The 17,109-nt window shown below is 34.5% G+C and overlaps 1 protein-coding gene across 2 annotated transcripts in view; it reads left to right on the forward strand.

The window, feature by feature from the left end:
* The window catches only part of LOC131070673 (glycosylinositol phosphorylceramide mannosyl transferase 1), a 120,075-nt gene that overhangs the window by 7,508 nt on the left and 95,458 nt on the right, over positions 1–17,109 (forward strand). The gene's annotated exons all lie outside the window — the stretch shown is intronic.

Genomic DNA, 17,109 nt, shown 5'->3' on the forward strand with positions numbered 1-17,109 from the left:
GAATTAGATTCATCTCTAAAATCTCTGCAGTCAATACCAAGAAGAGCCTTGCTCATCAAAAAGTCAATTTGCCACATCAACCCTTGCGTTGGTCTTAGCAAATGATGAGGAAGTCCACTCCACATGTGCTTGAAATCTCCCTTTGCTTGAAGCAAGAATTGTAGTGTGATAAAATTGGTTGTAAACTGGGTTATTCTAGGACGATCCAACTCCTTCCTTGTGAATTGCCTCATTAGGTTGAGGACCCATGTATGATTTTACATGAATTTACAAATTTTATTTTCTATCTCCACACATGCTTTGATCCATAGAATCTTGCCAAGATCCTCCAATATGAGGTCAAGGCAATGAGCAACACAAGGATTCCAAAATAGTGATGGGTCCCTATCGATGAGTAATCTACTTGCGGCAGCATACTTTGCTGCATCATTTTTAACTATTGGCACCACATTCCCTTCAGCCACCTTAGCCAAGACCCTCCCTCCAAAGCATCACAAAGAATTTCAACATTTTTAGTGTTTCCTGAAGCATCAATAGGTTTAATGAACACTGTGCCATTTGAGAAAGAAACAAAATCAATGATTCGATAAAGCATAAATTAAAAATCTTAATCACTAAATCAATGCATTTTAGGAAGTACAATCACTCGAGGAAGAAACAAGAAAATTTAGCAATGTTATATTTTTTCTATTTGTCCAACCATCAGTCATTATGGTGCAACCCTTCTTCCTCCATATCTCTCACTGCTCGTCTATTGTGGCTTTCACATCAACCATCTTTTGTGACAAAATAGAAACTTTTATCACCTCATCATTAGGGACTTTGAACCTCGCCTCACAGTAAGTAATGACATCAACCATGTTTTGACAGCTAGAAGACCTAACTGTAATGTCCCCTCCTTAGGCAGTTCAGACTACAGTAGAGGTTGGCCTATAATCAGGGGTTCTCGTAGGTCAGCGGAGTGGTTAGGGGACCCAACCAGGGTTAGTGGAGTCTTGCAAGGGGTTTTACGAACCTTTCCAAATATGTAGATGCAGTCTCCTATTTTTTAGGAGGAGATTGGGAGATGGTCTGAGAGGTATTCTAAGTCATTTCGGATGGTTTGAGATAGCTTCCTAAATTTTATGAAAGGGGTCCTATTTTTTAGGAGGGGACTGGCAGTGACCCTGCCATATTTAGATATCATCCTTGGACTGGCGGCAACACTCAGATTTCAGTTTGGAGTTCAGGTGATGGGTTTCTGAGAATAAATGGAATATTAAAGTTATGACTTTTAATATTTTAATTAAATTAATAAAGTTTCTTTATATTATTTTAATAAAGTAACAAATAAGTGGGCCACCATGGGTAATGATGCCTAGGAGGGCTTACAACAACTTAATAAAAATAAAAAGGCGACTTTATAAAATAATAAAATATTAATAAGAGACCCCCATGGCACACACCCCTAGGTGTCATAAGGTTGTTTTAAAAGGTGGTCATGTGTTTTATGATGAATAAGACTCTCAAAGCGATTGAACTCTCTAGGAGAGAGTTATATTTAAATAAACTTTATTAAAATTAAGCCAAGGAACCCTAAAGTGATCAATTAGGGTTTGGAGTCAATAAAGCAACAAGAGGAGGCATCATTTCAACATTCTAGCATTCGTTTTTACATCAGCAAATTGGGAATTGAGCTCTGAGGAAGAGTTTCAGCAGCAGATCAGACTTCTGGGAATGAAAACTCCTTGGAGATTGGAAGGTTGGACGAAACCCCAACATTTCTTGAAGGATGAATTCATTCAGAATTCACAATTGAGCAGAAATCAGTGGATCAGACATTTTGAAGAGCAGATTGAAGGATCGGATTGCAGATCTGGGTTGTTTTGGGCCCATATATCCATCACCATTGGTTGATTGCAGCAATTATCTAGCTGGATGTAGGGTTTAGGGAGCCATTTCTAGGCAGAAATTTGGAGATCTCAGAACTGCTGTTACAAATTAGATTTGAAGAGTTGCTGCAGTACAGAATTCAGATTATTTTATGTTCTCTAGGATAACTCAGCAAATCTCAGATCTGGGCCAGCTTTGTACGGGTATGTTCTTGGGCTTTGAAGCCAATAAAAGTTCAGTAAATTATTGCTTTAGCTGTACTTTTCAACCTGTTCTTGCAATTTCAGTTTGTACTTTCTTTGTATTTTTTTCTTATTGCAAATATCAGCAAAATCCCCCCAAAAATCAGAAAAACCCCATAAATACAAAAACATCAGAATATTACAAAACCTCAAAAAAATTCAGAAAATACAAAGAAACAGAAAAAATCAGAACTTGCAGTCATCAGATCAGAGGGGATCTTTCAGTAACATGGATAAATTAAATAAAATAAGTATTGTAAAATGGAGAGTTTAAATTTGAAATCGACCTACCTCTAAATATAAAAATTCAAGAGATAAAGAGTCAAGCGATATATTTAAAACAATTAAAAGAATTACTTGTATATGTGGAATGGAATGGTGCAATAGAACCAAAAGCCTCCAATCATACTTTTGTACTTTTAGCTGCATCATGTTTATCTTTGTTCCAACCCATGCCCTCAAGTGACGGCTATCTCTTTGGTTTGGCATTATTTATGCGAACTAGTAATAAATTTAGTATGTATGGGCATTGTATACGCAATGATTTGAAAGGCCACTCTAGCTATAGTCTTTGATACTCCACTTATTTCGTAACACTGCCATTGCCACTAGCAGTAGCACTACCAACGCCCAAAGATGGATGAAATGGAGGAATGAAGAAGACTCTTCAATTCCACCAATGGCTGCCATCTCCTCTCTTTGTCCCTTTTAGTTCTTTTTGCTGCTCAAAGGTTTCTAATTGAACTTGCACTTCATGCATAACCTTAATAGGCACCTTGGGCATGGGCTAGCATCTTGACATGGTATCTATGCATTATGGTATTTTAATCTGTTAATGCCTCTCCCAAGCAGAGTTGTTTTGCAATGGAAAAAAGTTACCTCTTCTTTCTTTTGCCCATGGATACCGTGTTTTTAAGAGGGGTCCCTTCTAACTAGGGTTTAAGACATTGTCAATCATGAAAAAGACAATTTATAAATCTAAAGAATGCCACAATAACATATAAATAGAAAAAAAATAACATTTATGGTTTATAGTTTATAATTAAATTGATATAAAAAAATATTGGGTTTGCAACTATAAAACTTTTTTTTTTTTGACAAAATACCTAGAGTTTGTTCAACAAAAAATTAAACACACCTGGTTCTTTGGTCCACTAAAAAAAATTTGAAAAAGAAATGTAAAAGAGAAATGGAATATTTGTAAAAAAAACAAAAAAAACAAACAAAAACAAACAAAAAAAAAAAAACCTCAAAGATAAAAACTTATTTATTAAATTTTGCTAGAAATCAATAGTGAGCTCTTCCCATTCCTTTGTAGACTCATTTAGATGCACCAAAAGTAGCTATATATCTGTCCAAATGTGATTCAACCACCAATTTTTGCTCAATCTCCTTGCTAGTTTCTCTTCAATGCAATCCAATTTTGGCTTAAAACTCTCTTTTATCCTTTTCTTTTGGATTGACAATGAAATGAAGTTGCTTTTAGGGTGCAGGAGACAAATATAAGACACTTTTTATTGAATTGATTTTTATTTTTTTTGTTTTATTTTTTAAACTCTGCCAGCTGCAGCTAATTCTTTCCATCAACACTTGCCGATTTTGGCGAGTTTGGCAAGTCTAGCAATTATTTGGCTGTCGAGTCTTCTAGACTCATTTTATATCACTTGTCTCAAGACTTGTCTAGGCGAGTCCTAGTGATTCTTGTAACTATAGTTAAGACACATTGTAAGACATCTTTGGTTGGAGATAATGGAACCAAAATGGAATGCCCAATTTGGTGGGTGGATTATAATGAGGTTATGACAGGTGGAAAGAATATGCTATTTTTAGCCTAAGTTGCCAAATTGGGTACGAGTATGTGGGTGTGATCGTTGGTGCAACATATTTTTAGGTGAGGGTTGGATACATTTGGGGTAAATTCGTACAAAAGAATAAATATAATAAATATTTATATATTTTTTTGATAGGTAAATTTTAGGCTCGGGGCTTGCTCCCTTTCTATTGATATTCAATTTTTTTTTACATTGATTTTACAATAGTTTTCTTGTCACCCATATCCAACAAAATTGAGGGATTTTGTTTATCTAGCTACCTTACCTCTCAGCTCCTAGATGCAAGAAGCCTAAGCAACATTTGTCTAAAACATGTAAAGGTTTTCTTCTAAATCCTATTAATTGGCCTAACTATTGGCTTCGTTACTCAAAAGGAGCATAATAGACTATGTAAAAATATTAACATTAGCATTACTTTAATAATATATCACCACTAACCTAGACCATCCACATTACAGTTGTTTGGTCAATTCCCATTGCCGTCTTTGATGTAGTTTTGTAACCATTACAACCCCTCTGCCAAAGAAAACCCCAAAATCTGTTTGAGGAAGAGTACACACATCCCAGTGAATGGGTGATGTTGAGGTAGAGCCCAATGCATGTTGGTGGAAATAATTGGATATTTTTTCCATCGGCTTCCCTCATATCCTCATAATGTAAGTCTTGTGGTGATTGAATGCCGCCTCCATTTGCCACCATTTCTAGCACGTCATCCCATTTCTCCCAAATATCGCTTTTGCACTAGTCATTGGCATAATGCCTTCACCATTTCCAGCAGCTCACTAGTGTCCACCAAAGCGGCCAGAAACATGGGCGATTTATATTAACATGGTGCAAATGATCCATTTTTAGGAATGGCATCCCCTAGGATGCCTTTAATAGTATTAAAATATTTGATGATGTATTAAACAATGGAGTCGAAGTCTCCTTATATAGATTTACAAAGACAATGTTTCTAAAAGAAACAATTGTGAATTGAAGCTTGAATAGAAACTACCTAAACTAACTAAGATGACTAGATGACCATTAAAGAAACAATCCATTATTCTAATACCCTCCCTTAATGGTCATCGTTCTAACTACTGAGAGAAAAACAAAGAAGGCTGTCTTCTTCTTCTCAGAACACTCTGCGACAAGAGCCTGCCATTGACCCTCTTAAATTTGCAGAACTTCTGGATAACACAAATCGTCACAAACTTTTGCAAATGAGCATGACACCCCGAAACAAACTGCAAGAAGCCACAATTTTTAAGGAAAAAATCGCCAATCCCAGAAACTGAAGTTTGCAAAGCATCGTTTTTCGGAAAAAAATGGTAAAAACCCTAAGACAGTAACACCTGCAAACCCAGAACCCACATGAACATCGCAAATTACAGATGACCAAACACAATTTTTGAGGAGAAAACTCGATCAAATTTGGACACGATTTTTGAGGTGAAAAATCGATCAAAAACCATGACACAAAATCCGAGACACGGATCAAAATACAAAACTTTGTTTTGAAGGAAAAACTGTAAAACCCTTTTATAAAATGATTTTTAAGGCAAAAAATCGCACAAAACCCACAATAATTTTTAATGGACAAATTATAAAACTCTCCGAGAATTTTTTAAGGAAAAAATGATTAAAATTAAAAACCCATGAATATTTTTTTGTGAAAAAAATTATTAAAAGCCCACCAATTGATTTTTTTTTAAGGGACAATTTAAAAAACCCTAAATAATTTTTTAAGGAAAAAAATAATAAAACCAACAAATAATTTTTTAAGGAGAAAATTATAAATCCATCAGATAATTTTTTTTTATAGTGAAAAGTATAAAAACCCACAATTCAGAAATACTTAAAAAACACGGACTCAGAAATCAAAGAGCCCCCTAATCGTAGTTGAAGACCCAATAAAATCCTCGAGCCATGATTGTTACTCTTAAAGGATGGCACATTCGAACCAGGGCACACTTGAACCAGAAACTCCATCACGCAGCTACAAAACACCAAATGCCATCGCACGGAAATACAAGCCCATGAACAACAAAGGCACACTTGAACCAGAAACTCCATCATGCAGCTACAAACCACCAAATGCCATCTCACGGAAATACAAGCCCATGAACAACAAACCTGTAGAAGACGACCATTATTGCATGGTAAAGAAAACATGTCGCGCACGGATCAAAAAACAAGTCACAAAAAACGCCAAAACCCTAGCGCTCAACAATAGTCACAAACAAACACAAACGATGGAAGAAATAGAGCCGCCACATTTTTTTTCTTCTAAAAAATGCGAAAAATAGAGGCCGATGAAAATGGGCAAAACAACCACAAAACCCTCATAATCTGCACAAATAGAAAACGCAACCCTTTGAAAAAAAGAACAAGATTCATGACCAGCTGAAGGCAGAAAACCCACAGATCCGCAACAATCAGAAGACGGGTCTAAAACCCTTTATGGGTTTGAACTCAGAAAAACCGCTTTTGAAGAAACTCACGAACATAGAAGGGTCAAAGCCCTACATGGGTTTGTAAACTTAGAAACCCTCTGTTGCGACCTCTAATCTAAAAACTAGGCCCTCCCAAAATCCCAAGACCTCTCATGAGGGAGATAGGCTCAAACCCACTCTGATACCATATTAAAATATTCGATGATGTATTAAACAATGGAGACAAAGTCTCCTTATATAGATTTACAAAGACGATGTTTCTAAAAGAAACAATCGTGAACTGAAGCCAGAATAGAAACTACCTAAACTAACTAAGATGACTAGATGACCATTAAAGAAACAATCTATTATTCTAATAAATAGCTTGCAGAATTAGCCCATGATGTGTTTAAAATACGTTTTTGGCCTCTTTTCCTTAATTTCACCCGCAGAAGGCATTTGTTTGCACTTGCAAGTGAGTCTGATTGGTGTGTCCATAATCTCTACCTTGCATGCATAGAAAGTATTAACATTGCCAAGTTTCCAAATTGGAGAGGGAGATAGAGAACTTGCTTATTTAACTTGTCCAAATTCATTAGCTTTGACAACTTTGTCAAGGACTCTAACTCCGTCTGCCTCGATTGTACCTTAGGAGGATTTCCAGTGCTACTTCACTATAGATTATAAAATTATGCGTGGGAATTTGTATTGGCACATTTCAAGAAATGATGGTGCACAAATTTGCCCATTCACACTAGATTGTACGGCCAAATAATCGGTGAAGAAGCGACATGTTAATTTGTGGCGTGTGTTTAAAACCTCAAATCCTTTGGGCTAGGGTGCCATTCATTCAGAGTAATAATTATTCTATATTCTTTGTTTTATCAACCTCTTAGACTCTTGATGTGTTGTACTAAGCATGATCCGGGTGCTTTCCCTTCCATATGTCATCGGATACAGTTTAATATATGTCATTAGAAGTGGTTTAATTACCTTCAAAACTTGTTAATGTCCCTCTATCCCATGTATTAGATGAAAATCTTCTCCATCGGCTGCTCTATTAGATAGAGAATTGGCCTCCTTGTTGGCCTCTCTATAAATATGATTAATTGTAGTTTCTTCAAATTGATTCATTAGTTCTTTTGCAACCTTGAGCATTGTGATCATACGCTAGCATTGTAAATGATTTGACCAAATGGTATTGACAACCAAAGATGAATCACCCTCAATTTCCAATTTTGAAATTCCCCTCTGAATCCATAGTCTTAGTCCTAAGATCAACACGTGGGATCTTGCTTCGTTGTTGGTGCCTTTTTGTAATGTGCCAGATATTTCACCTTTATTGAAACCCTTCCAATATCTAATGATACATCCAGCCCCAGAAGTGCCCGGATTCCCTCGTGCAGCTCCATCAAAATTCAATTTATACCACTTGATCGGTGGTGGTGTCCATTTAGCTCTTTGTCTTGCATTGCTGGTCTTAACACCACCATCCCTATTAACGAGGGAGAATAAATATTATTTATTAATATAGACTATATATATTCATATATATAATTACATGTTATTATTTAAAAATATAGTATATATTATATTGTATTTAATTTTACTATTTTAATTACGCCGAGAGGCGTAACAGTACAATGGCTGCACCCACCCATTTTTTTTTTCCGTGTAATTTTAATGACTAGAAATTTTAAAAAAGGTTGGATACTAAAATCTTAATTAAAAAGAAACTTTCTATTATTATTATTTATTATGACTAGACAACAGATAATTTAAAAATAAGTTAAAGACTAAAATCTAAATTAAAAAACATCTTTCTATTAATATTATTTATTAAATACAAAAAAAATAAAATCTAGATTTAAAAGAAACAAATCTAAATTAAAAAGCAACTTATTATTATTATTTACTCAATGTAAGAAAAAATATATTTTTAAATCTACATTTAAAAAACTTCTAATTTAATAAATAATGTTTTTAAATCTAGATTTAAAAAGAACTTCTATTTATTTATTTTTTGCATGCAAATCATTTCATATTCTAAGATAAGACTAAGAATTATATTTTAAAATCTAGATTTAAAAGAAACTTCTATTTTTTCATATAAATCATTTCATATTCTAAAATAAGACTAAATTCTAATAAATATTAACCATATGAAATTAATTAATTTATACTAAAAGGTAATACTACATTCTAATAAACCATATGAAATTAATTAATCTATGCTAAAGGTAAAGAATTTTTAAATTTGATATCTCTCGGCGTCCTCTACATAAATTTTATTTATAAAATATAGGTATGCTAGTTTAGTCATATAATTTTTTTTTAAAAATAAATTTAAATCTGTATGATATTTAAATATATTATTTAATAAATTTATTAATTTATATAATATACTATGTTTCAAAAAATATTTATGTTCATTTATATAATTATATTTTAATTTAATAATATATATAAACTATATATTTATATATGTATAATTATATTCAATATATTAATAATATTAAATAAATATTTACTCATACTATTTAATAAATTATATAAATAATAACAATTTCATGAAAATCTAATACAAATGGTTATCAACCATATTTAATAAATCCAGTCTGCCATATTTGCACAGTTTGTCCATCAAAGTGCCATACAAGATATCACGTGGTATAGATTTATTGACCCTTGTATGGAACTATAGTTGATAGCATAGATGGCACACTCGCAGAGTACTCGACGAGTTTTTACGACTTTAACTCGCAGCAAAAACTTGCCGAGTAATCGCCGAGTTTTTTGCAAAAACTCGGCGAGTTTCTTTAAAAAACTCGGCTAGACTTAAAAAAGAGGCCCAAACATGTCAAAAAATTATCATTTTTTGTTTTTTCAGGTCAGTTTCATTCTCTTCATCAAAATATACACATGAAATATAACATTTAAGTATAAGTGGCATTTCAATGTCTTTTTCCTTTCTTATACTTTATAACACCCGACGCTTTTATAAAATAATAAAAGTATTTTTGGCCTCGCGGGGCGTTGCCCCTTGATCCCAACTTGGGGGCGTTGCCCCTTGATCCCAACTTGGGGGCGTTGCCCCTTGATCCCAACTTGGGGGCGTTGCCCCCAAACCCCCGTCGAAAATTATAGGGGGAAATTGCACTGATGGAAGTAGGGAAAATTTAACCTCCGAGTCTGATTAGGCTCCATATAACAACATAATTAGCATTGAAGAAATCTTGGTATTATACATTTTAGAGTTGAAAGTTTGAAACTATCAGTATGAATGATGAAATTTCAAATATTGCGCGTTTGTAGATCTCCACCAAGATCTAGACCTATCTCTCTACCCCCCTTTTTCTCACCCTCAGAAATGGGAAGATCTCCACTGGGAAGAGGAAGAGGAATAGTAAATAGTTTTAGCTAGAGTTGGGAAGAGGAAGTTGTAATTGTAATTTGTAATGATGTATTTACTTTTGGTTTTACAAAAACTATTTACTATTTTGCTTCCAGCCATCAGCATTCCTCATGAGGATGCGATTTGTAGACACTTTGCATTTAAATATATCTAGAATCAGCTTGTTTCTTTTGTGTTATCATTTATTGACTCATTGGATGCATCTTCTCATTAAATTTTGCAAAAAAAATGCATTTTTTATTAAAATTAAGCGTGTTTTTACGTTGCCGAGTTTTTCCAAGTTTTTGCCGAGTTTTTGCTGCGTTTTTTTCTCAGGGGCTTGGCGAGTCGAGCCGAGTCGTGAGTAGTCCAACTATGGTTGATAGCTCTATGGCCTATAGGTCAGACGTGATATCTCGTGCACTGATTATATATCTCATGGTAGATATGTGGTTTAGGGCTTCTATGGGACAAAAAAGTTGAAAGAAAAAACCTTCAGAAATCTCTTTGGAATTGTCGTGTCATCGTTGGAGTTGGCTAGATTTTCCATGTGAAATTTGCAAATGTTTCAAGTAGGAGAAACTTGTACCCTTGTTGAATTCATAGGAGATTCGAACCAGGATCTGATTCTAGGACATTTTGTACCCAAAATCAGCTTGTATATGTGCCGATAAAGCTACTCAGTTTTTAGCTTGTGGACTTATTTGGAGATTTGAGATTTGGGCACCACTTCTCGGGTAGTTGTAGCTCATAGTTTTCTAATTACCATTTGATGGTTTCATGTATTAAATCTCCTATATGATAGGTGCTTGAGATGGAGGTTGAGTTTAGAGTTTTGTAGATATTGTTAGGCTGTAAGAATTCCTCGAGATCTCTAGTTGGTGATACTTTTGTAGATGGTTGTTTTGCAACTACATTGTAAATTTGTTGTTAATTGAATATTACATTGGGTTGTTTTGAAGTGTGAGTTTTTTCACCCTAAAAGGTTTTCTCCATGTACACTTGTGTTATTGCATATTGTTTATTTTATGTTTAAATGTGTTCTCTTCTTTTCGTAATTGTTAAAAGATTGAAATTCGCATGACACTTCATAATTTTTATGTGTAGGAGGTGTTTCTACATACTTTGCTTCACAATACAATAAGATATTTTTTTGCTTGTGCTCCATTATAATCAAAGAGTGATTATTTATAGGCCCATCACTATAGGAAACTGCTATAGCTAATTAGTCTTACAATACAACAGGTATAAAACCATGGACTGAAAAACTACCTTGAAAAATGGCCCCACGAATAGTCTATAAACACATGCAAGGTATACAACACATATCCAACAAAATCAATGTGTAGTTGCCATAATAGTGGATGAAGAGTGTAAAGGAGAGAAGATTTCACTCTATAAAGTGGATGACTCAACAAAATGTGACAACAAACAACGGTGATCACATAAACAAGGGTATGAGCTCTTGGCTTTGCTTTTTCTCATGACTAACAAGTTTGGTTGTTTTTTTCTGCAACTCCTCAAGGTTACAAGTTTTTTAGATTTTATTTTCTAGAAATAGATGTTTTTGCTCTTTTATTTTCCGCCCACCCAAGATTCTGTCCCAGAATGCTTACTTCTTTGTCTTGGGAGCTTGTAATATTTCTTTATCTACCCATACCACTAAAAATAGGCGGTCACTTTATGCTTTGTGACGAACCATCCTATAAGGTGAATGACGAATTCTCTATTAACACAAAATCATTTGGTCTATCATTCCAAATCCATTGAAACTAATATACACTTTGCTTCGTCTAACATCATTAAAACCCTAAATGGCCTCTTGCAAGCAGTAAAACTCCAGAATATGCACCAAGGACACAACCAAGAAATCTTAAGCTTGATTTTTAACAACCTCCAAGGCATCAAAGAGAATCAATGTGCTATAGTTAATTGCCTGAACAAGCAAGAGGAAGGCGTAGCAATTCTTATGCATTGTTATCAGAGTGTACACAACAAAACAAAGACAATAAATAGAATCCTTTGTGTTGAGAAACTTATTAAAATATTGTAATGTTTCTATAATGGTCATCTTAGTTGGTTTAGGAAGTTTCTTTTTTTGCATTCTATTAATAAATGTTTCGTTTAGAAACACCCTCTTGTAATTGCTTGTAAATAGAGCGTTTCGACTCTATTGTATATATTGAATTCTAAATTATTATAACATGGTATCAGAGTGGGTCAATGGGGTTTTTTAAGTTTTGGCAAATTTTAAAAAATTTGTAGAACCCTACTTGCGATTTTTTTTATGAAAAAGTCGTTGGTGCATTTTTCAAAGGATTTTTTGTTGTGAAAATTGCGGGTTTTTTTGAATTGTGGCCGTTTTTGCTTGTGATTCGCGTTTTTCTGCAACATCATGTGACCTAGTTCGCGACAGATTCAAGGGTTTTTCTTGTGTAGTGCCTGATAAAATCACGTGAAGGGTTTTTGTGCCCGTTCAACGCATTTTTTCTCTATTTTTCGGCTTTGCAACTTGACTAGTGTTTGTTTTCCGTGTGTTGTTTTTGCGTGGGACGTTTTGTTGCCGATGCTTGTGTGCTTTGCTATTAATCATGACGGATCGTGATTTCTTCTAGCCGTTGTCTGCAAATGAATTCGTGACGGGTTTTGTCTCTTTTCTACATGTGTGAAGTGTTTTTTTTTGCGATTTTCAGACAGATTTCTGCAATTTTTCTTATATGACGGGTTTGTATTCTTCTTGCCGCAACTAGTTTTGTTTCTTCTTGCGGCTTCTGTTTCGTGGGTTCGTGCCTTGTTCATCCCTCGTTCATACCTTTTTTTTGTCTCGAGGGTGTTCGTGCCTTGTGTGATGAAGGGTTTTTTAATCATGGCCATTTTGGTGATTTTCTGAGTGGAGGGTTTTTATTATTTTTTCCTCAAAAAATTATATTTGGGTTTTTATAATTTTTTCCTCAAAAATTATTTTGGGTTTTATATTTTTTTTTCCATAAAAAATTATCATGGGTTTAATAATTTTAAGAATAATTTTTTCCATAAATAATTATTCTGGGTTTTATAATTTTTTCCTAAAAAATCATTTGTTCGGTTTTAGAATTTTTTCTAAATTATTTGTTCAGTTTTACAAATTTTTCCTCAAAAAATATTGTTCTGTTCTATAATTTTTTCCTCAAAAATTATTGTTCGGGAGTCGGTGATTTTTTCCACAAAAATCATGGTTTCTTGCAGCTGTTTTGGAACGCATCTAGAGCTGCTAGGGCAAACGGTCTGTGAAGAGCATACAAAAAATACTAAGAGGGGGGGGGAGGGTGAATCAGTATTTTAAAATTTTTGACAACATGAAACCATATAAAACTTAAAGAGAGCAAGAATCATGACACAAACACAAATTTTCTCTTGGAAATCCCCTTTGTGTAGAAAATCATGACACAAAGTAGCTTTCATAAACAAATGAGCACCAACCCAAAATTACAAAGGTGAGCACCAACTCACAGAGAGCGTCGACTCTCAAAAAGCACCAACTCTGATCAGCTTAAGCACCATCTTCTTTCAACTAAAGCACCAACTCCAGATTTCGAGTTACAGGAACAAAAAATATTAGAAGTGAACATCACACCATTACATATCATTTCAGCTCTTTATACAATAACAATTCACACTCAAATATGTTATGTTTTCACAGAGATGTCAAATCTCCACCCTTATTATTAACAAACTGGTTCAATCACTGACCCATGCACACACTCATCGATATGCATCCTTTTCTTCAACAATACATTTGCAGCACAATCTCAACCTCTAGCTTTTTATAAAAGTGATATTATACAAAAATATATCTATTCAGAATAATCACCTTCATTTTCTTGAATGCATTTGTCACAACATAAGAATTTTTTAATGATACCCATTTAAAGCTGAATGCATCGTGTCTCACTCTTTCAAACCTTCACTTTTTTCTATAACTTACATCCCTTATAATCTATACGTTGGTAGTTATATCTCTGTGGTAATCAAACAAGAAGAAATAAATGATACACCTTGTTTACAACACTCCTCATGTACTTCACCAGGACTACGCATATAGATAAAAATAATTTTGAATTTTTCAGACGCCAAAGTCTGTGCTACGATTGAACACACAAAAACAAAACTCACAGTTTATCACACGCAGCTGTAAAAGCATGTTGCTTCTTCAAAACACAGCCCTTCATGTTTTTTTTTAAAAACAACACATAGCATTCCACCTTCCTTTTTCGTGCTACCAAAACGTATTCCATTACATCCTCCTGCAATTCGTATACCAACAGAAAATGATGTCTATCGACCTCCTTTTTACCACTGTTTTTTGTTGAAACTCCCTCTCTGCCAAACTTTGACTCTTGTAGAAGGCTTTTTTGGAATGTTATTAGCATGTAAGCTAAGCTACAAAAACTTTTCAAAAACTCCCAAGTGAACATGATTCTCTCTACAGAAAATGATTCGAAAAAACTTTTACTTCAAAAACATCATTACAACATAAATTGAACACACACCAAAACACCATTCAAGCAGGTTTTTAAAAACGTAAGTCCTTTTTTATTGACATGCATCTGTTCTTACTTCGTATAAGAAAGATACGACTCCCAATATTTCTGTCAATGCTTGGCAGTTACGTTCATCTCCTTCTGTTTTATATCGGCACGAATCATTATAAATTTTTATCATACGTGGCTTGGGAGCTTTAGATGAAAAAAAAATGATCAAGTATTTCTGATCTCTCTTAACATATTGCCTGTGTTGTGCGTTTTGTATCAAAAAGTCTTTACGTCGTACCAAAGGAGTATGTAACGGTTTTTTTATTCTCATGTTTTATTCCATTTCCAACAACATATAGAAAACCACGAATCAACCAAAACTTCTGACAAAGGCTCAAGGAATCCGAAATTCTGTAAGGCAAAAAGCGCTACAAACAGCTAGTGATATAAATCGCCACTCAAAATAAATTGTAGCCTCCCTCTCCATACGTGACAATGATTAATCCGATTCTAATTGATGACACGTCAATATGACTTGGCCAACAAGTAGGTGATGTAGACAAGCAGGCAAGTGAAGTAGACAGGTAGGTAGCTCAAGCTAACACCCAAGAAGCTCAACTACACATCCAAGTAGCTCAAGCAAGCAAGCAAGCAAGCAAGCAAGCAACCAGCTCAAGCAAGCAGCTCGAGCAAGCAGGCAAGCAACTCAACTGAAATTTCAATTCAATCTCTGAACCTCATCAACTGACCTTTGACATCAATGACAAAATAATCAATAGTCTGCACAAGGGTTTGCCAATTTGTCCTCAAAATTGTGGTTTCAGTTTGAGAAGCTGATCTCCGTGTCTTTGGATAAAGGGAGGGACAGTTTTGTTACCCAACATCAGGATTGTGGTTATTTTGGTCAACTCTAGAAGCCCTGCAGATTCAGGGAGGGTCTCGACAGTAGACTCAATGTTGCAAAGCGTTCTGAGGAGAAGGGGGCAACTTTCTTTGCATTCGTTACCAAAAGACCTACAGATCTGGTCATGTCTTTTGTCGGGTGGTTAGTATGATGACCATTAAGGGAGGCTATTAAAATATTGTAATATTCTATAATGGTCATCTTAGTTGGTTTAGGAAGTTTCCTTTTTTGCATTCTGTTAACAAATGTTTCATTTAGAAACATTCTCTTGTAATCACTTATAAATAGCGCCTTTCGACTCTATTGTATATATCGAACTCTGAATTATTATAACAAAACTGTTAAGAGGTAGCTCAATAATCAATCAGCATTTCGAGCATCTCCACATACCTAGGTCACTTGACTCAAAAAGTTTCAACTAAAATGAAACAATAGGCTCAAGAGAACAATAAATTATTTAGCTTGGAGGCCAAGAAGAGGAACCTATGCAGTGGGTCTGGAATAGTGAAGGAGAAATACCTGCTGGCACCACAGAAGTGACATTGCAATCTCAACCGAAGCAAATTGTGAAGCTAAAGGTTACCTCACTCATCATGTGTTTTTGCTAATTATGCTAATTGGTCTGTGTATTGTTGTTGCATAACACACCCTATTTTATTGAACTAGGGAAATCTTCTGTTATTGAACTAGGGAACTCCTGCTTCTAAGTTTGTAATTTGATTTATACTTTGGTTTAATGCAATTAGAGTTTGTTTTTGAGTTCTATGTTCATGGATGCATCCTTATTGTTTTCATGTCTGGTGGTCATCTTTGTGAAGCTTTGTTTCTTCCCCAAGTTCTGTTCCTTTTCTACTTATTTTTCATTTTCAAATTTTTCTTGTTAGAAGGGTTTTGCATGACAAGTTTAATAATCACTTTTGTAACCATTAGAAGTTTGTCTGCCTTTTCCCTTCATCGCTTGACTGGATAACCATCATTGATAGATCTAAGATCTGTCTTGGATTCCATCTATAGATCTTCTGTAAACCTTTTAAACAAATCACACATAGTGGTTTCATCATCGTTAGTCATATCATTTTCCATGTACCACTTTATGGCTTTCTTGCTTCCCACATATTTACCCAAAAGATATTCTCGATAAGTGTGGGAAACAAATGCACAGATGCGTGACAACTGTCGTTCCCAGACATTATCAAGTTGTTTCTAGAGTTCTTTAGATATCTACACGTGAGTCATTGGATGAAGTTGGAGCTATTAAAGGTCAGATTTCAAAAGCTCTTTAGACCCAATCAAGGATAATTTCACATTTGCATTCTTTTTGAAGCACCAGATGGTATATTGAATTTTTTTCCTCTTCTTTGAACCCTCAGTGGATCCTGGAATTATTTCAAATCTGGTTTAGTTTCAATTTTGAATCTAGATGTTTTCCTCTTTGAGCTTGGTGACACCTTGTTTGACCTGTATTGAATATTAACCAATGACTTGGAGAAATCGGAGGTTGCCATATACCTTGTTGCTTACCACTATGTATCCTTAGAAATCTGACACTTACTGATTTAATTTGATCTGTAATTTTATATTTTGTGAATTTGGATTTTAGATAAGATTGTCCAATGAGCTGTAAACCTAGAATCCGATTGTGTCTGTGAGCCTAAATATGAATTATAACATGACTGTTCTTCAAGACAAATTTATGGAGGACCAGGTTTATAAGAGAAACAAACCAAAGAGAAGTAATCGATGCAACAAGGAGTAGACATGAATTTATAAGATTATCGATATGGTTGCAAGTAGATCATGTGGAGTAAATTTAATTATTATTGGAATTTGATACTGCTTCTTTATGTGTAGGATTATCATTGGTTAAGTAGTCTATTTGTTAATTGTATACAGATCACCGCTTTGGAGATTTAATTAAATTATAAATCCTAGAGTTC

Source organism: Cryptomeria japonica, chromosome 11 (assembly GCF_030272615.1).
Source record: "Cryptomeria japonica chromosome 11, Sugi_1.0, whole genome shotgun sequence".
In the NCBI taxonomy this organism is placed as follows: Eukaryota; Viridiplantae; Streptophyta; class Pinopsida; order Cupressales; family Cupressaceae; genus Cryptomeria; species Cryptomeria japonica.